This window comes from Vidua chalybeata, chromosome 5, assembly GCF_026979565.1.
Source record: "Vidua chalybeata isolate OUT-0048 chromosome 5, bVidCha1 merged haplotype, whole genome shotgun sequence".
Taxonomy (NCBI): domain Eukaryota; kingdom Metazoa; phylum Chordata; class Aves; order Passeriformes; family Viduidae; genus Vidua; species Vidua chalybeata.
Window position 1 is genome coordinate 35,616,065 of NC_071534.1, and position 22,798 is coordinate 35,638,862.

A 22,798-nucleotide genomic window follows, 5' to 3' on the forward strand; every position below is an offset into this window, starting at 1 on the left:
TATCTTTGATGGCTGACAACAGATGCCTTGCTGTGCCTCACCTTCCCACCCAGTTTTCTGTCTTCTGACTACCCCTTCCCAGCCTACCCCTGTTTTTTTTCTTAATTTTGGCTTTTTCCCTTCAGGTTTTAATTTAATCCTTTTCTCAACAAATAAACCTTCCTGTAAAATTTGCTCTGCATGAATGATTCATTATCATGCTTTTTCTCCCTTGCCTTTAATAAGTGTTATAGGATGAACACTGTTGCCCATGTTAAGTAAATAGAAAATAATTAAGAAAACAAAGTGAAAGAAGTCAGTATCAATATTCATTTTCTCCTGACTGTAAGACAATGGCAGGAATCATGAGCTATCAGCCATGTGTGGCCTGCAACCAAAAATCTTCCTGAAAAGTGGGAGCAACCTTCTCATACCTCTCCTGTGGAGAGGCAGCATTCTCACCAGATACAAAGACTGCCGACAGTAGCTGCTGGCACAGATGCTGCCAGGGAATCATGCACAGTTCAGTAGTAAGGCAAACTCCAGGAAAACTCAACCTATAATTAGGTAATTCCTGCCTGAGCAATTGGCATCAAGCAAATGAGAAATCAGCTGTGAAAGAGAGGAATTACTGGCTTCAAAGAGAGGCCGATTGACTGGCTTAATTCTGGGGGGGTTGGTTGGGAATTTTTGGATTTATTTTGTTTTCATCTTGGCTACTTTTGTTTTTTTCTCTTTCCCTTTTTTCTGCCTTGTGCACCTACAACTCTTCCTCTCTCCTTCCCTCACCCATCCCTGAGATGACAAGCAGATACTATGCACTGTCAGCTCATCTGTTGCAACAATTTTTTCCTCCCATGAAACTGAATCTGGAATAAAACTTTGGGGAGCTGACCCCAGAGGAGTGCATGTGCAAAGTCCATGCAGGGGTGGTCCCAGGAGAGAGCAACTCGCTTACCTCAGATGGGGTAAATCCATTCAGTTACAGCTTGCCTGCTGGCATGTTTTGGTTGTAACAAACCCAGGATGACTGTACATTACCCAGACAGCGCTTGCCTCCACATTTGCAAAGGGTTCCATGCCCAGAGTACCACAGGCTGGTCAGGGCCCGCTGCCCAATTCTTGGAACAGGCTGCTTGCTCACTGTTGTCTCCTCCTGTGGTGTTTCCACACTTTGCAAAGCAACAGCTTTGGTCTCAAAGGAGGAATTCAGGTGCAGATGGGTTGGGGGAGGCCGCCCATCTGCACCTCTTGCACCAGGCCTCCACAGGAAGGCTGCTGCAAGTACCGAGAAACCTGATTCTGCTGGGTTTGAGTAAATCTTGTCATTTACACCTGGGAAGGACAACTGCAAGGGAAATCTCCCACAGCAGTCTTTTGCAGCAAATTTTCCTGTTCTTTGTGCATGGGTACAGACCTGTCCTACCCTGTACTTGTGTCAGTTTTAACACCTGTACCCATCTGCACATAATAAAAGCATCTTGTCCCTGAGACAGTTTCTGAAGAACACAGGTTAATTCACTGAAATGTGAATTTGTGGGATTGCTTCAATGTACTATGCAGAGTTCCTTTCCCCTGCTAATTCAGGCCACAGTGTAGCACAAGCATTAGTGCTCAGGCAGAAATTGCTGCACAGCTCGTGGGTGCCTGATCCGAATGAGCTCCTGGTTGGTTCACCTCCCCTAGAATTGACCTAAACGCTGGAGTGTTTCAGGCAGGCTCCAGGAGACCTCTGCCTCCCAGTCCTGCCTGCATGGTGCCCATGCATGGCACTGGGGTGTCTGGTCACACAGTTGAACATCCAGCTTGGCCCTTGCTTCTGCCTTCGAGAAGGGGAAGGAGATCATCTGAAAGTGCTCAAGGCCAGGCTGGATGGGGTTTTTGAGCAACCTGGTCTAGTGCAAGGTGTTCCTGCTCATAGCAGTGGCATGGCACGAGATGATCTTTAAGGTCCCTTCCAGCTCGAGCCGTGCAATGATTCTGTGAGTGAACACTGCTCTTTCTGCTGTGTCACCGCAGCTTTGTTGGAGAATTGGCTGCCAGAGGGAGCTGCGGGCCTGGCAGGGGGCAGGACATGCTGTGCTCCGGCAGGCAGCCAGCGCCACCCCTGCCAGCTCAGCCTTGCTCATGGGCAGCACGGTCATCCTGGGACACTCAGCAGGCCTGAGCAGCCCACGTTGGGGGAGCAGTCCTGATTTGAGTGGGCACTGCTAAATTAGCCAGAGAACACATATGCTTTGGCCATGGGGCACAAAAGGCATGTCACCTTCTGTCCCAGGGATGCTGCACCCAAACTCAGATGTGTTTGCCCAAGGCAATGGAGGAGGACCTTGTGGGGGTGCAGTTCTCTCATGGCTTGGTGGTGCAGCTCTCCCTGTTTCTGCACCTCTGGAGCACCATATTTGCACAGGAAAGGCTTGGCACCCATCAGGGTCTGACAGGTCCTGTGCAAGCAGTGTGTGTGCACAAAGCCTTCTGCCTCTGGGCACAAGGTTCTCTGCCCACTCTGGACCATACACAGGAGGAGTGCACGTGTGCCCCTGTGTATACGTATGCATACATGTGCACAGATACAGGTATGTGTACATACACTTATGTGTAATAGCAGCTAAACTGGCTATGCAGGTCAATGCCCTCAGTCTCAATGAGCAGCTCGCCAGCTGCACAGAGTCAGGTTTGGGGAGAAGGCTGGTCCATGGTGGGCTGAGGTAGGGATGCAAAGATGGATGATCAGCACAGGAAAATATTCAGCAAGGGCCACACAGGCATCTGGAGACCTGTGCTAGGTTAGTGGCTCATTTTGGACTGTAAACAAACAGCAGGAGTGCCATGGTGTTGTGAGGAGTACTACACAGACATTTGAATACTGTTAATCTCTCATTTCCAGTTGGTCAGTTGGAGACTAGAAACTGGCATTGGGAAAGTGATTTGGGAGGTCTGCTGCATGGGAAGTTTTCACTTTGCATCTTCTGTAGGTGAGGACACACAGGTGACCAAAGGAGGTTTGGCTCACACAGACTCCTTAATTCACTTTCTGCTCAGTTAGTAAGTGATATCACTGCACCGTGGCTGTTGTGAAGCCCCAGCAAAGCCTCAGCATTGCTGACTCACGCTTGGTGAGTGGGAGTTTCGCAGCAGCTTTGACTCTAACCTCGAGAGCTATCAACCTGGTCCCTGAGAAACTGCACGAGGGATAAAGGTGGAGTGTCTAAATGGGGGTACTGGTACTTGGCAGCTCAGCCCTTGGAAGGCTTGGTCTAGAAGAAATAGCACCTAACACCAAATCTCTGTCTGCCTCATGTTGTGGAAGTGTGTCTGTGCTGGCCTGAGAGCAGTCTCCTCTGAACTCCTCTGAGTAAGGGCTCGTGGTCCTTGACAGCTGAGATCAGTGACCTAGGCTGGCTTCAGAGGCTGTGTAAACAACAAAATCATAGCTGAGCAAAAGCAGCCCATCTGTCCTGAGCCCCAGCTGCCTCTTGCTTTGTTTTGACAAGATGCCCTCCCAATGGTGTTTGCCATTGCCAATTTTTCTTTGTTTCTTTCTCTCCCTTATCTCTAAAGAATTACTCTTGTGCTATTGCTGCTGCCCAAATGCTTAAAAATCATCTTGAATACCCTTGTTATTTGCTGGAAAGAAGAGCCCACAGGACATCAGTTTACCTTTAGTCCCAACCATATCAGCCAAAAGCAGCTGCCCATGCTGTTAGTGCCACACAAGGCCTCCACTATCAAAATGTGTGTGTCCTCCAGAACTTGTAAATGGGAATGTCACACCAGCCTTGTTATGCTTATTCTTTGGCATCATAGCCTGTGATGTGCTCTGATGGTGTTGATGCAGCATCAGACCCTACAGGGGTGTCTGCCCAGTCTCAGCTCTTATGCTGCTCCCTGTCTGTGTGCCCTTGGCTGCTGTGGGTCCTTGCTATCAGGGGGAGCAATCACCTCCTGCAGCATGCAGCCCCTTTACCTTGAGTGGCTGCTCCAGGGGCTCGTGGTGTTGTGGCTGGCATGGCTCATGGTCCTTGGCTAGGACCGGGGGGCTTCAGGTCCACCCCAGACACTACGCAGCACCATCCACAGCAAAGGGCAGTGGCCACAGGTACTGTCTGTCATGCTCTTGAAGTGGTGAGTCACCCACAGTGATTCTCATTTTACCCTTCTGAAGCTCAGTGCAGACTAAAATTAAAGGTATCTGGAGGTTAGGTTCCTTCAGGACATCTCCTGGCTGGGATTGGAGGTTACTGAGACTGCTGCATCTCCTGACTGACTGCCCAAGTGCTGATGATTTTAGTGTTGCTCTCAGGACCTCTGGAGCAGAGTCATCCTGCAGTATGGATTACCTGGCACATGCCAGCCCCAAGGATATGGCATTATGCAGAGAGGCAATTTGCCCAAGGAGAGGGAAGCCAGCTAAGCCATGTCTATCAGCACACTCCCTGCCAGGCTCTCTGCTCCTGGGAAGATGAGCCACTGGTATCTGATCCAGTGCAAGACAAGCAAAAGCCCACCAAACAAGTCCACTTAATCCACCTCCAAAAATATCCCCTGGCTGTAAGAGGAAAGGCCCTGGGAGTTGCTGGCTGCCTGTTTCACTTTAGCACATGGAAAGAAAAAAACAGACCACGAGGAGGGGAGTGTGGGGGTATATAGAGTGTTTCTGGGCTCTCCCCTCAGCCAAGGTTGAAGGTTGAACAGTCCTGAAGTGAAAGCAGAGCTGTGGTTTCTCTTGGGTTTCACTGCAGGGTGGTTTGCCAAGGCCACCCACTGTCTCTGCCAGCTCTTGTCCTTGTCCTTGGAGTATGTCTTGTCCAAGATTGCTTATACTGGCCTTTCCCTGTCAGGTTGGAAAACAGATAAATTCAATTCTTTCTGCCTACCAGACCTCTGCAGTTTCCTCATCTTTATTGGGATTCAGAACTGAAGCAGACATCATGCATTAAAAGAAGTAACCAAATGAGTTTCCAGAGTTCAAACGACTTGGGGGAGGAGAGGCATCAATTTGCATAATTTTGATAAAATACCAGCTCAGTCCTAAAACGGACTGATGCTACATGTGACCACAGGTGAAAGAAAACTGCTTATGTGTGGTTGTAAAAATTGAGCACGCAAAAGGAACTGCCTTGCTCTCCATGTCCAGCCCTGTTCAGCCAGGACACAGAGAGAGGGAAGGGAGCTCAGGGACAAGTGGTCATTGCAGCCACTGCTTCCAAAGAACAATCTGAATATAAGAGGAAGTGAACTCTTTCCCTGGTTTTACCCTCTTTTGATATTTTTTGCAAAATTGAAATAAGTCAGAAACCACAGCAATCTTATTCTGGTGGGTTATTTAATCCTTGCTCAAGGAAACAAGCATTTTTCAGCTGTGGCTGCTCCAAGGTGTATAGCAGTGCCAGCAGGGACCTGAAACCATTCTGCCCTCTCCTTAGGGCAGAAGGAGAAATTACTCTTTCCTCAATACTCAGAACCCAGTTGCAGAGCCCAGGCTTGCAGGGACTCCAAAAGTGCAAAGCAGGATACTGTCTCATCCCTCATGTCCCCTGCATCTAGCTGCTCCTGCTGGTGGTCCCTCTCCCCAGCGCAGCAAGCTTCCCAGGGGCTTCAGGGTGAGGAGCACCTGGCCAAGGAAACCCTGGTCCATGTTCACCAGGGTCCAGTTTGGCCTGCACAGCCCAAATCAGGATAGCCTTGGGATGGAAAAAAACCACAGCTCCCTGCAGGCCTGGTCCTCTGCACTTAAACTAGCCTGTGCACTGAGGGTTCTTCCAGCCAACAGTGCAATTCTCATGCCTGGGACTTGACTGTTGTGGTTTGATGCTGGCCAGATCCAGGCACACATGAAAGCTTCTCTCTCACTCCCCTCTGCAGCTGGACAGAGAGGAGAAAGTTTAATGAAAGGTTCATGAGTTAAGGACAGGGAGCGAGATCACTTATTAAATACCATCAAGGGCGAAACAGGCTCAGCTTAGAGATATTAGCTGGTGTGGCTGGCTGGTGGGGACAAAGGCAGCTGGCTGGTTGTGTGTTTCTCACAGCACATGACAAAATATATACAGTGCTTCCTTGCTCTGGAGTTTGTCTATACATGCTGGAAGGCATTTGGAGACAATTAGCTGACCAGGTGGATCAGTGCCCGCGGTGTCTGACTGTGCAAAAGACTGCTTTGCACAACAGGGAGGTCTCTCCTGCTTGGGAATTCTTGGTCTGCACCCACCAAAGGACATGAGAACGCTCTCATGGGACTCCTGAATGCAGGGACAAAGTACCCTGCAATCTCTATGCTCACCAAAAGTGTTAGAGCAAAGTGAACATCCCTAGGCATCAGGAGACAGGCTCTGTCAGAAGAACTCATAGCTTTTATTAGACCATCAGACACAGGCAGGAGAAAAAAGCAGGCAAGTTTTGGGGCATTTGGGTGTCTCCATTTTTTTCTGAGTGTATTGTTTGGTCTAAAAGACATGACTCCTTGCAAATCTTGCTTCTCCTCTGACCTTAGACCATGGCAGTGGCAACAACCTTCTTAGCATTGTGTCCTTCTTCATAGAAATATAGTAGTGAACAAAAAATGGTGGGCACCAACAAGTGCTCCAGAGAGGACAAGTGAAATGGAGGGCAAACAACATTGTGACTAATTAAAAAAATAAAATCTCAGGTTTTTTGTGCCTTTCCAACTGTGTCTTGGGGGAGACACAGCCAAGAAGAAGGGTACTGGCTGTACTCTGAGCCTGCTTTTGTTCTGAAAGCTTCCAACAACAATTGGGGTTTATTTTTGTCCATAATGATGATTCCAGTCCTGACCTGAACTAAGCAGTGTTAAGCCTGAACAACTGGGATATCCTCACTCAGGACAGTGGCATTTTGTTCTCCTTGACTTCAATTACTGACAAGCAGATATTCACAGAATCACAGAATATGCTGAATTAGAAGGGACCCACAAGGATCCTTGAGTCCAGCTCCTGGCCCTGGACATGACCATCATCAAGATTGACACCATGTGCCCAAGAGTGTTGTCCAAAACTTTTTGAACTCAGACAGGCTTGGTGCTGTAACCACTTCCCTGAGGAGCCTATTCCAGTGCCCAATCACCCTCTGGGTGAAGAATCTTTCCCTAATACCTAACCTAACCTAACCTAACCTAAACCTAACTTTCCTTAACTTTCCCTACCTCCCCTGACACAACTTCAGGCCATTCCCTCAGGTCCTGTCACTGGTCACCACAGAGAAGAGAGGAGAGGAGCCCCTCCTCTTCCTCTCACAAAGAAGTAGTAGACTGCAATGTGGTCTCCCCTCAGTCTCCTCCAGGTTGAACAAGGTTGCTTGCTCAGCCACTCCTCACACAGCTTCACCTCAAAGCTCTTCACCATCCTTGTCCTCCTTTGGGCACTCTCTAATACGTTAACATCTTTCTTATATGGCAGTGACCAAAACTTCACACAATATTCAAGGTGAGGCAGCCTCAGTGCAGAGCAGAGCAGGACAATCCCCTCCCTTGCCCAGCTGGCGATGCTGTGTCTGATGTCCCCCAGGACAGGGTTGGCCCTCCTGGCTGCCAGGGCACTGCTGACTCATGTTCAACTTTCCATTGACCAGGACCCCTTTCCATGGCACTTTCCATGGCACTGTTCTCCAGCATCTCACTCCCCAGTCTGTGTTTACATCCAGGCTTGTCCTGTCCCAGGTGCAGAATTTGGCACTTTTCCGTGTTGAACTTCATGTGTCTGGTAATTGCCCAGCCTTCTGATTTGTGAAGGTCTCTCTGCAGGGCCTCCCTGTCTTCGAGAGACACAGCAGCTCCTTCTCTCATGTACAAACTGTTGTTTGAAGCTGCTCTGCAGTCTGCTGCTACCCCTCCTAACCCCTCCCCAACTAATTGTTCACACAGGCAACCAAACTCCTCCATAGGTTATATATATGAGAGCACACATTAAAATATGCACATTGTTGTGCACACCACCTGAGTCCCTGCTTTGATCTACAGAAAACAAACCCCATGCAAATAGCTGATCAAAATCATCAACCTCTGCTTTTGACCCTGTGCTTCCCTCATTATAAGCAGTATTCTCAGAAAATTCTTCAAGTTTTTCGATCATTGCCACAGAAAATAGGATGAAAATGCCCACATTTTAGCTTTATGCAGAGCCAGTGTGTGGTGGCTTGGCATCAGAGACATCTAGTATGGAAACTAGATGGGACATCTAGTCCCTCAGTCTGGATGCATCATACCTTTGTCACACTAACTTTGCTGTAGAAATCAGTTCAGATAATTGAGATTTCAGGTGAGCTTAGCATTTGTTAGAGGAATCAACATTTCACTTGGATGAACAGTTGCCCCCTTCAGCAAGACAGCTTTGGATCAGGACCATATTTACTAGAGACTAATCTCCCAGTACCCACTGAAATTGAAGTGAGTCAAATGTTGTCTTGTAAAAGAAACATATTTGTCACTTGGATGTATTTTCAGTGTGTAATGTTAATCTTTCTCATTGTTCACATGAGAATTCTTTAGCAAATTACTGCTAATTAAAATAATTTTCTAGACAAAGAAGATTTTTACATTTCTCTTGCTCAGGTGAGTCTCAGAAATGACACAAAATGAAGCCTGAATCACAGAAGGAAGGAAAACAGCCTGTTGGAAGAAGCAACCCTGAAAATGGTCATAATGAGCAGAGGCTGAAGCAACCAAATCCTCAAACACATTCACAGAGGACCTTTGCAGCATCCCCACTGAGCTACAGAGGAAGATCCCACTCATCTTTGGATGGAAGTTTTCCCCACATGACCACAAGCTCATAACGCATGGAGATGTTGCACATATGCCCCAGCCCTTGATTCTTGGATTTCCCAGGGGAAAGACTGGGGAAAGCATCCAGCCCTTTTCCTGGCTTTTTGACCAGCTAAAGGGGCTACTGTGTTTTTTGCAAACAGTTTTGAAAACTGTTTTGTTTGGGTTTTTTTTTGTTTTTTTTTTTTCACTGGGGAATGTTTGCCCCTTTGCTAGCTGGCCACAGCCCTTCTGGAGCTTGCTAGTTCCAGCACATCTGGATTTCTGATGAGGACTTGTAGGCAAATATTAAAATTAAAATAGAGGCTTTTGCTGCACTCCTGTATGTTTGCTGGAAAGCTCTCAGAAAGCACATTGAATACTGAATTTTTTCCATCAGTGCTTGCAGCACTTTCTTGACATGAAAGGGATGTGATAAGAAGTATTTTCAAGGACACTTGAGTGAAGTGCATCACTCCGTGTCATCTTTCTGGTAGAAATTCCCCAAACTGAATAATTTAAGATTTTTTTGCATAGCTAGATGACTGTCAGAAATCTGTCCACATCAGGTTTGCAGAAGGTTGTGGATATTTTCACAAAAAACATAAAATAGGCCAGATGATATTCAGATCACACTAACCTCTAGAAGAATAAATGCTTGTTTTGTGGGCTATTTTGCCACTAAATAACAAAGAAGCACTAAAAAGAAATGTAATGCAGAGGATCACCAACCTGACAAAAAAAAAAAAGCAGGAAAGATCACTAAAGTGACATTCAGAAAACATATTCTGACTAATGACTACAGAACATCTGCTGCAGCATCTGAATTTGTATACCACAAATTAAAACAAATAAAATATTCCTGAGCTGTCATCTGCTCTCTGTTATGAGAGCACAGCCTTGCCACTTCTGTTATTGGGGTAGGATGTCCTGACTGCCTGACATGGCTTTTGCCAGGACAACAAAGTTTTAGCTGGCACAAGCTACCCCAGACTCCTCAGCACAGTTACTGCCGTGATTTGCTGACAGTTGATGGGCACAAGCTGCAGATCCCCCTCCAGCAATGTTTTTGAACAGCACTGGGGATATATGAGGGCAGGAACATGGATCTAAGGAATAGCAAATTCCCAACAGGATCTTCTTGTCATCTCACAGCAGTCTAGGCCCAGCATCAATCCATTTTCTCTCCAGCTACACCAAAGCATAGTTTTATTGGTAATGCACTCATTGGCTTGTCTGTTGTACTGAGCTGTTGCCTGTGGTGCCTGGCTGCTGTTTCCTGTTTGGCAGAGGGGCTGTTGCATCCTGAGCCCTGCAGAGGCTTTTTGTGGATCCTCTCACCTTACTGAAGGCCAGAAGGAGTAAACACTATTCATGGACTTATCACATGTGGAGAGCAAGTTTTCAGCCAAATTCAGGGCCAGATGTGCAAACACCTCTGCAGAAGCAGCTAACAGTCCAAAGGGACTCGATTAAGCACATCGTCCAGACAGTGTATTAGGGGCAGCAAAGTTTTAGGAGAGTTTATCTCCATTCTGTAGCTTAGGAGTTTATGTAACTTCCTGAAGAGAACACGGGAAACATTAGGCATGGCTTGGATTTGAATTTATGTTGCTTGAACCTGTCTCTGACTTCATCACACGAGGGCCACCTATAAATCTGAAATGATAATGAGCACAGAAATAAAACCAGCCCAGCCTGTTTTTGCCCAGTGCTGTTGCATGCCTCAGCACACCTCTGAGTGCCAGCATTGGGTGCTGGGTGGCACTGTGACAGGAGATGACAGCAAAGCAATAAATCTCTTCAGACATAAGTTACCATTCATGGTCATAAAATCAGAAAAGTAGAGCATAAAATAAAGAGCTCTAATTTATGATTGATATATCTCAAGCAGAGCTTTCTGCTGCCTGCAAATCAAAGCATATGGACACTTTAAACAAAAAGCCTCAGCTGGATGTGGGAAGATTCCATTTAGCATAACCATAGGACTCTCTTTCTGGAGAATTTGCCTAGTGTGCAATTTGGCCCCTGTTGCTCGCCAGGCATGGAGCAACATCTACCTGGTCAGTGATCATGGTGACATACACCACTGCCTTGTCAAAGTTGCCTCTGCTGTGGAAGATCCTCATCACTGGCACAGGACAGCCTGCAAAGGCTGGACCCAGCCTGGCTCTGACAAGTTGCCAGTGTGTGTGCTGAATTAACCCCATCATCCAAGGAGCATTCAGATTAGGGGTTTGAGGACCTCATGTCTCTGAGCTGCTCAGCCATTGATGCACCAACCTGACAGGGACATTTGCTCTGAGCCATCCCTGTGGTGTTGAGATGCTCAGCTGCTCTATCAGCCAAAGCCAGCAAGAGTGGCCAGTATGGCTTTACTTGTCTTGCTCCTACAAGCAGAAGACCCAGAAGCCCAGAGCCTCCATACATCAAAGTTTCTTCTCCAGTGCTTCGAGGGCTAGCAGTGCAGAGCCATTTACACCAGGCTTCTATTGATCCTGAAGGATGAAGGCTCACCTAGGGACATTTGCAGTCACCAGGTGACTTTGCTGGGTTTCTGAGCTATAACCTTGCCAATGGCCTTTTCTGCATGCCAGGCTGTAAACAGGCTCTTTGTAGTAAGATGGGATTTTACTTCTGGCTGTTCCTAACTGATGCAATAAGCAATATTATTGAAATACCTTAATTGAGTGAGTTTTATGTCCAGAATTAATAAGAAATTACAGTTATATGGCTTGAGCAATATCTCCCAATATGTGTTTTGAGCAGAATTCACTAACACAATTTGCACAGCAGCTGGTACCGAGTGTGTTGCTAGCCCCACCTCCAGCCAAACAAAGTCTCTCTCTCACCACAGTTTAGGTTTGGCATCTGAGTAGAAATGATTTTGTGCTATAGTTTTCAAGTGTGGCTAGATTTAATGTGTTGGGTTTTCCTCTCTCTGTCATATTCTGAAATCCATGGAGGACTCCTGACTGGCTTTTGGCAGAGTGCTAATTTCACCCTTGTGATTCCACCCTCATCTTTTTTCCTCCCTCTCACTGACAGAGGAGAGATTTGTTTTGGTTTTTTTTTTTTGTCCTTCCCCACTCCTACTGCTCTTGCCCAACCGGGGAAGTTCAGGAATGACTTCAAGGAAAATCAGAAAGGCCTTGGGTGGCTTTTCTTCATTAGTTCTGGCTCCAACTGTGGCAAAATAGGCACAAAGCAGAGCTGCCATCTGGAGCTCCTGCTGTCCAGCCAGGATCTGCCTCTCCCAGGCTCCATCTGCAGGGGCCATGGCACTAATGAAGCAGTGAGGTTGAGACAGAGCTGAACTAGATTTGCCTCTTTATTCATGCAATGACATGTTTAGCCAGAATGAGGACCCACTGCTCAGCTGTGGGGGAGCCCAGCCCTCATTTATTCTTCCTTGCAACGAGGATGAGGTATGCCAATGCCTGGACTGAGGGCTTGGGCCGAGCACAGTGCTGTTCTGCACGAGTTAAGGGCACTGAGGTAGGTCACAAGTTGTGTCTTTGTGGGGCACCAGCGCTGTAAAGATTCATTGTTTTTCTCTTGTAACATATTTGATATCTCTATATCTGATAGCTACATTCAATTCAGCCTAAAATGTCTCTTGAACAGGGGTAGGATCTGTTAGTGTAATCAATAAAAGGACTAAAAATGGAATTTTTGAAGCAGCTGGAGATCATACAGCACATCATCAGCTTTGCCTCCAGCACTGCCTATGTTGGTACTGTTCTTTCCTGGGTAGTGACAGCAAGCCCACGTTGACTAGTAGCTGGCTCTCCAGTTCTCAGAGGCCATGGATCATCAATGACATCAGAAACTTCTCTAAAATTGGTTCAGACTATTAAAGGAAGGGCTGTGGCAGAAAGAGGAATGAAAAAGTGACAAGCTGGTGACATATTCATTCAGTTCCTCTTTCTCTACAAATGAAGAAACATGTAACTGAACTTAAAAGAGAGTGCTGAAAAAAGTCACGTGGAGACCATCAATAATGAATCCTCCAAGAAGATGAGTATCCAGTAACAAATTTTCTGAAGAACTAATATCTCTTGTTATTACCGGATTATCTCCAAACCCAAACATTTCTGGGTTGTGTTCTAGTGATGACCCCTACTTGAAGAGTTTGCAATCCAAGTGGGAAAATCAGATGGGGAGTTGGGAGATGTCCAAATCTCCTTTTACTTGCGCTGCTTGTGCCCTGTCTCTGATGTTGGCAGGGTGAGCAGAGCCCCTGGAACCTGGCTCTGGGTGGGGGCTAACAAGCTGGGTGTCCTGCACTGCCCTGTGCTACCACACTGCTCCGGGTGCCATACAGCACATGCCCAGCTGCTAGGAATAGAGAACACTGCCTGGAAAATGGGTGTTGGTATCCCTGGGGAAGCAGATCCACAGTGTCAAATTCCCATTGACTTTGGCTCAGTGAGTCCAGTGGCTGTTCCCCAGGCAGTCAGGCATTTGGAGAAACACGAGAGATGTTTTATTCCTGCTCAATGACTTACAAACACTTGAGCTCTCCCACAAATGGCACTTATGCTGCATAGAGGCAAAATATTGCAGGCAGTATTTTGCAGAAATTATGTTTCCCTATTAAATGAAAACCACTACTGTCTCCTCGTCTATTATTTGCCTCTGACAAGCAGCACATATTGCTCAGGGTTTAGAATTAGGAGCTCCTGCTGTGAGCCCCATCCGTTCCCTCCTTCCCACTGCCAGCCTCTCATTCTCTCTTCTCAAGCACTCCTGCCTGCTGCCTCCTTCTCAGCTGTTACTTAAGGACCAGCCAGCTGAGTTGCCCAAGGAGACTGAATAAATGTTAACACTACAATATTTTCTAGCCCTTAGGGCTCTGATCCTGCAGTTTTCATTTACACAGCAGCAGCAGAAGTCGTTGTGAATTTGGGGGCTGTGGGAAGGAGCCCACCCGTGGGAGGGAGCCTACTGGATGCCATGCCCTGCTTTCATTGTGGTGCAGAGAGACACAAAGGCACCAAGAAGCTGTGAGGTGCTGTGAGTCAGCCCCTCAAAGAGAGAGCTCAAATGAGTTATTTCAAAGGTGGGTCAGGCTGTGCAGTGTGCTGTGGTCAAGTGCTGGAAATTGAAGTGATAACAGAGGATTATAAAGCAAGGCTATAGGCTATATTAGAGTACAGGGTGCATGTTTGTACGAGTACAAAATAGAAAGGGTAAAGAGGTTGTGAGGAAGCAACAGGGAAGAGCTCAACCCATGCATATGATGGGGGGAAGCACTTGCATACTCACTCTTGTTCCTTTTTGTCACATCATTTATTCATCACAAAGTGTTCTTTAGCATCTGTATATTTTGGGTTGGGGTAATTATGACACAGCATCTTCAAAGCATTTCAGTAATGCTCATTTCCATCTGAAAGGCAACAAGGAGTTTTAGGTGGGTGCAACACTGCACACCATGTGCAGCTCCCCACTTGGGTGGGGAAAGGCTCTTCTTCATGCTTTGCCCTTCTGTTTCCCTGCAGGAATCCCTCAGAGCATCCTTTCACCTACGTCACAGAGGTGCATCCCTCACTGACCCCTGCCTGCACCACGTGCCTGCAGAACAGCCTGCTACCCTCATAGCCAGGACTACATGTCAGCTTGGGCAGCCAGGCTTGGCTCCAGCATTGACACATGGATTTACAGCTCCATGTCTGTGCCCTGGGATGGTGACCCTATGCAAAGGACATCCAGCATGACTGGCAGAGCCTCTATTGCATCCTCCATCACAATCATCATTCCTTCCTTTGCCACACACCGGGGCCTGCAAGAAATAGCAGGCAATGCATCTCTCTGCCTGATGTCTGATTTATTGACTCATAACTCCAACAAGCAGGTGGCCCTTTTTCAATCCCCATTTCGGTCCCATCTGAAACAGGGTGCTGGTCTCTGTAGCACTGTGTGTCCTCTCTTTCTCCCTGTCTTCACATGGCTTCAAGGAGATAAACACCTTCTTGCCCCTCTCCAGAAGAGCTGTGGCCTAACTGACAGGTGGGCCAACACCTCATGTGTGAATGTCTTCCTTCAATTTCCCTGTTTCTGAGATGGCATCATACTTCATCACCAGCAGTCAAATCCTGCACCAGCACGGGCTTTCTTTTTGACTCTGAGAAGCAACTTCATGGCACAAAAATACACCCCTGCAAAAACTTCCAGCATGTTATCCTAATCCTCAGCAAAATAGACAGGATTTGGAAAGACCAAGATGTCACTAACCCAGAGGCCAGGATAGAATCATAGGAGAGTTAGAGTTGGAAGGGACCTCTAAAGGAAACCTAGTCTAACCCCCCTGCAGTGAGAATGCCCCCACATCCCCATGTTGCACAGGAGTGCGTAAACTGTGACCCAGGATTTGCCAATGGTCTTGTTTCTTGTTTCTTTAGCAGCGACCTATTTATGAAGCCACAGAACACACAAAAAACCACCTCCAAAACAACAAATCCACACTGGAATGCACTGGGGAAAGTAGAACATATCTGTATGACACACGGATACATTTCTTCCTGATCCCAGCTGGCAGTTACGTTATGGAGATAAAAACACATCAAGCTTTGATGATTATAAGACTATGAAGAAACTTGAGAAAATAACTCTATAAAATACTTTATAGACACAGAAAATGCATTTCTTGGCTGAAATGTTCATCAATAAAACTTATAGATTGGTATTAATTACAAGAAATTGCCTAATCTTTGTGCAAGTTTTTATCTAAGTATTAAGCTTTATGTTTTGTCGTCTAAGTACTTGTGTGGCTTTTCTGCCCTCAGTGGATTTGAATCACTGTCAACAGCAGGGAAGGAAAGCAAGAAGATGAAATCACATCTGGTGTGGAGTTCTCCTGTTAAAAAATGAAAAAAGACATAAAATGCACTATAAAATTTTGCAGAACAGTTTTCACAGAGTTTACTGGTTTCTCTTTAGTGGCATGGTGTGGACCCAAAATGAGATCAAAAGCCATCCAATTCAGTGAGATATTTCCCCCCTTGGAACTTTCAATTCCAAGTCCCATAATGAACTTGCATACATGTCCTCCTAGCATGTGTGCTGACCTCTGTAATGTGAAATGGGGTGGAGCTGACAGGAGTTGGCAAATCCTTGTCTTTCTCCTGCCCAGTCCATGTGCTTTCCCCAGAGAGGCTAGCTGTGGCACAGGGGCTCCTGACACTTTCTGCAAGCACATCTCATTACCTTGTCATCCTGTAAGCCAGCCACCAGCCATCAGCTAACCAGAGAGACCCCCCTCTCTGAGATCACACCTGCCAACTCTGCTTCCAGAGTCAGGAGACCAAATAAAAAACGCAGCAACAGCAAATAACTTCTACAATCTACAGAGGTGGCAAATATGTCAAAAGCATTTTGATATTGAGCTCTCACTTAAAATCAATGATCCAAATGGGATTCAACGTGTTCTTTTTTAAGGGCATAGGCCAGACTTAATATTTTGGAATTCATTCACACATGAGTTGGATGGACTTTATGAGTAATTGCTCTACGCAGCACTTTCCTGCATTGTGCATTATTAAAATCCTGCAACTGGAGGAACAAAGATGAATGCGGCTTGCTCGCCCATCCTTGCCCAGCACTACATCAGTTTGGGTGACCTCCTGACCTCCACACTTTTACCCACACGAAGTTCCCAGTCCCCTGTCCTGGCTTCTCTTGGATGAAATCCCAGAGTTTTTCTCCTTATCCCTTTGCACTTAATTACTGATATGAAAGGAGAGAGGTAATCCTCCCCTTCATCCAGATTTCACTCCCAGAGGGGGGCTGAGGAAAGGTCAGAAGGAGGCCAGGAGCATTCAAAGTACAGGTGGTGTTTTTCCCTGGCACCTGCTTTGAAGAAAGCTTTCAGCCCCAGAGATAAGCATGCAGAGCTGCCTGTCAAAAAGAGGAACTTGTCAGAGGGCATTTCTCCTTGCAAACATGGCTCAGTCCTGGGGTGACCTGTCCTGGCTCTGCTTTTCCTGCTGCTTGCACAGGACACTGCTGTGGCAGCATCCTGCAAAGAGGTCATGTGAGCCACAGCCTTCATCTACAGGTTTTTGTTTGTGCAATCAGCAAGGTGCCAGGGCTGGGAAATCAGTCATGGGAGCTGTGTATTCCTTGTAATTGGACTGCCGTACTATAGCCTAGCAAAGCCACAGTGCTGCTCCCAGCTGCTGGAGCAGTAAGTTGTTGGCAGGGGACCACACGTGGTGAGCGAAGTGTTTTGGAAGTTCTTTAGGAACACTGTGGTGGTGTCACTTCTGCATTGCAGATCCCAGGTGTCAATATGAAAAACTAGTCTAGGAAATGGTCAGGAAAAGCCTTGAGCTTTAAAACCACCACACACACCATACAGAATATAAAATAAATGCTAGCCCAAGAAGAGTGCCCCACTGATATAAAGTCATGCCCAACATTGAACAGTTCAACCAAAAAACTGCAGGAACAAGCCCTGTTCCAGTTAATTAAGCTACACAGGTCCTTCATTTTTCTGGTGTGAGTGGGTACAACCCCTTGGAATATGTGACATCACACCATTATGCTCCAGGATTGCATGCTTCTTCCAAGATGGAATATTCAAGCATGGACCATGGCAGACATGACCACTAAAAGATGCCACAGCGCTGGTCAAAAAATCATGTGCTAAACAGTTGTAAGGGAAACTGCGCAGCTGGTGAGCTCTTCCCACACATGTGTTTTCAAGGAGATAAAACTAGTGTCGATGTACATTGACTTTATGGAGCTTTTTGAGTTTCTTGTGAACAAGCAAACTCCTAAGCCCATTGCACAACCCCTCACAAGGCTGTGGATGTTTTGCAATGCAGCAGTGTAGTCCTCAAGGTGGTGGAGCAGCGAGGGCGGATGGGGGAACAAGGAGCTCCATTCCCTTGCAACATCAGGGAAAGGTGCAGTGATGAAGGTGCCTCTCCCTCTTTGGTACCTCAGTGATCAAGCCACTGCTGAGTCAGACCTGCCACTCCAGGTACCCTGTATGTGCTCGCCTCTTCTCAAATGACCCTCAAAAAGAATCAAAATGCGTTAAAATTCCCAAGGCCAAACAGCAGCCTGTGAGCAGCACTTGCTCAGAGGAGAGGAAAAAGCTCCTGCAGTTGGACCCTGTATCCTCTTGCCAGAACATGTGTGGTTTGTCCAGATGCTGCCCAGAAAGGTCTCTTTTACCTCCCTGGGTTTTTGTGCACACACAGTAAGTCTTAGAAATGTATCAGTAATTTTGTTCATTTAAGACCCCTATAAAATATATCCGGTTCTTTCCATAGACTTTTCAATTGCTTAAGGAAACTAAAGGAATTAAATTAAACTAAATCAGAAAGTTCAGATTTGACCTTTTAAACAGCTTTTCCTGTAGCTCCTTTGAATGAACACTGATGTTTTTGAAAAAATTCCTATATAGCAAAGAGAGTTTTCCCAAATAGCCATAACTGGGTCTGGAAAGGATCCTTCTTGGTCCTACAGTGCTAAACATTGTGACAATTATTTTCCAAGGCTGTGTCCATCATACAGAATTATATTTCTGGTATTGTAGCCCAACAGATCTATCTCTACCCATGGGCAGTGGTTAATGACATTGTGTTTTGGGGGGTTTATTTTTTTTCCCAACAATCACTGGTGACTGAACCACTCTGGTAGTGGTCCCTTAAGATGACAAAAGGAGGCACCTTTGCAGTCTTGTGATGGAGAAATGGTACAGTTCCGCTGACTGAATGCTGACATCTCCTTTATGGTGAGATTAATCATACCCTAGAAACACCTGCAGTTCCTCTGATGACTTGCACCCTGACATCCTATACCCTCCTGTGTAGTCACTTCAACACAAAGTGAGTTTTACCCACTTCCATTGCTCATGGACTTTCTTTCTGCCCCAATGACAATAATTCTGGCATTTGGCCTCCCTCTGTGGTACCTGGAGATATTGAAGATAGCTTTTGATTTCAGGTTGGTCCCTCCCTATTTTGGGGATCTCATGGCTTGGAGAGTGTGTGTGCATATAATTTAGGGCTGTCATCTTTGAGCTCTGTTTCTAGGTCTTGCCATAGTGCTGAGGGCTCTGCACCACCTGCAGTGCTGGCACACAGCTGCTTCAGACACAACAAACCTGAGCCCGGAACTCGTTTGGCAAATTCTACTCAGAAGCCCAGGGGCTTATTCTGGGCTGTCCCTGTGCCTGTCTGAGCATTTTGTCCCAACCCTCCTTACCACCAGTTAGACCTTCAGTAAAGTTTCATGTTTTCTGGGGTGCTTCAGCACTGACATGCCTTTTATGAAGTCGTTCCAGCTGGGGTGAAAGGGGTAGTCTGCAATTTGTACTGGGGAATTGTGTACTTTTAGAGTGTTCTTCCATTCTCTGCTGTTTCTGTGCAGTTGCAGAGCGATGAAGCTGGTGTCCCACAGTTTGCTGGAAGCATTTCTGTCCTTCCAGGTAGTCTCTGCCTGCTGGTGCCTGTCACAGAGATGCACATGTTGCATTTTGTGCAGCAGGCCACCATGTATTTACTTTCACTTCATTGAAAAAAATTACAAAATAGTATCTGGAAGGGCACTGGAGGAAGAATCTGTTCATGATGGCTAGAGGTACTTATTTTGCCATCCACCAGGTTCTCCTACACTAAAGAGATGCAGAGCTAAAAATAAACACAAGGCCCATTAATGCTGAAGTACCTTGAAGCAATTGCCTGGGGAAAATTGCACAGCAGAAGTTGGTAGAGTCTAAAAAAAATAATTAACAGTGAACAGAGGCTGAAAGAAAAACATGGATGAGATGGGAATTATAGTAAAAGTCTTCTCCCAGGGGAATTCTGCTGTTAGCATGCAGAAATTCACTTGCACCTCCCATGCAGGGGCTTGCAGCAGGACTGTTTCCTTTGCAGCCAAAGGTTTTCTGAAGAAAGAGTTCTTTGCCTTTTGGATTTGAGAGTGGATATGTGCCTGTATTTTTACTGCCAGACTGGCTTTCTGTGCCCTTAGCCTGACCACACACCTGTGACATAAGGAAACTGGTGACGTTCATTGCATGGAGAGGGAGCAGCAGGAGGGAGGGCCATGACTCCCTCTCAAGGGCACAAAGGAAACCTGTGGGTGTCTGGTAACATAAAGCCCGAGTGTGTGTTGGGCTTATTGACAAAATCTGCAGAAACCTAACATATTTTGAAAAACAGGCCTTTTCTTTTCTATATAAAATGTGGGTGGAATTTTTTTTGGATCAGCTGTGTTTCTTATGGAGTCAAGCAGGGCTGTGAATCACACGGCTGCGGTGGTTCTTTGCATCTGGACTTGGATGAGCTGTTGGGCAATTCCTCTCATGCCAGCTTTGGCCCCTGCCCTGCCCTCATCCCAGTAAGGGATGAGGTGCTGGGGGTGCCTCCACCTTCCCCCGTGCACACACCCCCCCCTGGAGCTATTCTCAGCTCCCAGTGCTCAGACACTTGGCTCTGCCCACTATCCCTTTGGAAGGAGCATGGCCCTGGCTGGAGAAGAAGCTGGGGACAACTGATGCAGTTGATAGCTGTGCAAACACATAGAGATGCATTGCTTGGGCACTGCTTCCCTCCAGTGCACAAGGAGGAGGCATGAGGTGCAATTCTTAATCCCTCGGGCTCTCTGTGCCATCCACAAACCAACATGACTATCAATACCTAATGATCTCACCTCCAGATACTGAGTGGTGTTTCCAAAGGGCTCCCAAGCGCCTGCATGGAAGACCCTGCAGTAGTGTGTTGTTCTGCACCCAGTGCCACCCAGCCCTGAAACAGGGAGGGAAGCGATGCTGTACTTGGATCTGTAACACTTCATTCAACACAGACAAAAATGCTAAGGAGAAACAGCCTGTTCAAATTTTAAAAATAGCTTTTTGTAAAAGGGTAACAATTTCCTTTTTTTTTTTTTAATTAAAATGAAAGTTTAATTACATCTGAGTAACTCAAGGCAATTTTCAAGAAGCTGGGGAGTTTTTGTTCACTGTTTTTGTAGTGTTCAAGATTCAGCACCTCACTCTTTTACATTTATCTGGTTTCCAGTGAAAAAATAATTTATGGCTACAGCCATTTGATTAAATGGTGCTCTGGAGATCTTACCTGCAACCAGTCCTGAAAGATGTGTCTTGTAATGTTAAATTTTCCACAAATCCCACAGTGATTATCATTCATCCAACAACTGAAATGCCTGCAACAGAATACAGCAAATAGAAAAGCCTACACTTCATGCAGTTAGAAGAATTTTTAAAATGTAGCGAATTTTTCTAATTGGCTTCTCTCTCCAGAGAACAGGGAAAGAAACACCAGGAGGACCACTGCTGCTCCCCTAGAATTACAGTCTTTGCTTTTGTACCAGCCATAGCATCTGGGGAATGTTTTTAAACCCTGTTAAATAGATAGTGACCTTTTCTTTCTTGCAGCTTGATGGGTATTCCCCAAAAAAGAAACTCAATTTGATTTCTTGACATTTCTTCTGCTGTATACCCAGGTTACCCAAAGGCCTTATCTATATGGCAGAGAAAGAAGAAAGAAAACAAACCACCTTCTCAGGGCTGTGAGGCTTTGCATTAACCCAGCTTGGAATGACAATGGCCTCTCTCCTGCACTCTGCAACATCTAACAGTGCCTCCCATCCTTGGTTTCTGAAATTAAATTCCTTAAGATTTTTGGCCTTGTTTTGGCCTAGCTTTGCTTGCTTTTTCTGGCCTTTATTTCACTATGTGTGTTGATTTTCACTAACTTGAAACTGGAAGAAAATCAAACCATATACCCAGACTGGAATGCAGGAATCCTTGCCTATTTAAGAAAGGCTTTCTATTTCTCTTCATGTTGCTGGAAGTGATTATTTGCTAAAGTTAAAAAGACTAGAGTTTTTGCATAATTGTAAATTTGCAAAATTGTAAATGTTATGGTCATTTCTCAGACCATAACATCCCCTTCATTTAATACAGGTTCAAAAGACATTTTACCCAGAGGAAACTACCCAGTAATGGTAGTGTCCACGTTTCTTGTTTGTTCTTGAAAGCAGGTGTTCTAGCTGCTTTTAGAGAGAGGATACAGCTTAGGAGGGAATACCAGTCTTCTGCTTCTTGCTAATAAGTGGTGCTTTGTCTTCTGTATTTTTCCTTTTTATTTCAAAGCAGGTGTATGTAGGTAGACATGGAATCCCAACAGGACTTCCACTCTTTCCCATCCATTCTCCACCCCAAATCCCAAACTGTCAAAAAGTTGCCTTTAGCAACATTTACTCAGCCATGGCAAGGAACAGCTAAATGGAAATAACACTGAGGCAGATGCCAGGGAAACCCAGCCAAAATCCAGCTCTCCTAACCACATAGCTGGGCTCTCAGGACAGGCAGGCAGCAGATGTACTGCCTTCCAGTAGAAATGGGGCTGCAGGTGCACTCATGAGCCCAAGCATGGCACTGAGAACAACACCACCACCTCCACTCTGTAGGAATAGGTCTACCAGAGACAGGTGCAGCTGCACCAGAGCAGCACCACCAGCTGTTCCATCACTCAGCAGTATCATGGGGCAGGCAGCATGGCAATCTATATGATGGCTCTCTTGTTTTCCACACCACACAACATGATTTAGTCACATTTTTCTGGGTCTTCTGCAGGTAATCTTAAAAATATTTTTGCAGCCAATACTTGTTAAATTATGCATGGTGTTTACTTTCACTCCTCTGCAGTTCTGCCATCTTTCATGAATATGAAAAGGAGAGCTCTATAGAGCTGTCTTTCTTTTGATGGCAAAATTTTCCAGGGTGTTCAGTCTGGTTGTACAGCTCTGTACATGTGCTGCTGCTGATGTTTACTTGAGCAGGATTTCTTCAGTGAGTGGGAATCACCTGCGGGAATACAGGGCAGGTCTGCACTGCCTGGAGATCGCTGTGGATGCCTGAACCGCCTCGAAGCACCTCAAACAACGTAACAGAGCCCAACAAAATTAATGTTGAAGCCTCAAAATAATGGCAAGGCTTAGATGTAATGAGTAATGGATGTCTGCCTGGGGACAGAGCTGGTGCTTCAGCAATGGTGAAGGAAGGGGCACAATTACAGT

The 22,798-nt window shown here is 46.2% G+C and overlaps 1 long non-coding RNA gene across 1 annotated transcript in view; it reads left to right on the forward strand.

Annotated features, from left to right (window-relative positions):
* The window catches only part of LOC128788936 (uncharacterized), a 32,922-nt gene extending 17,492 nt beyond the window's left edge, over positions 1–15,430 (forward strand). The window contains exons 2-3 of the long non-coding RNA XR_008431270.1: positions 14,242–14,749; positions 15,142–15,430. This is a non-coding gene — a long non-coding RNA (uncharacterized LOC128788936). The remainder of the gene's footprint in view (positions 1–14,241; positions 14,750–15,141) is intronic.
* The last annotated feature ends 7,368 nt before the right edge of the window (positions 15,431–22,798 follow it).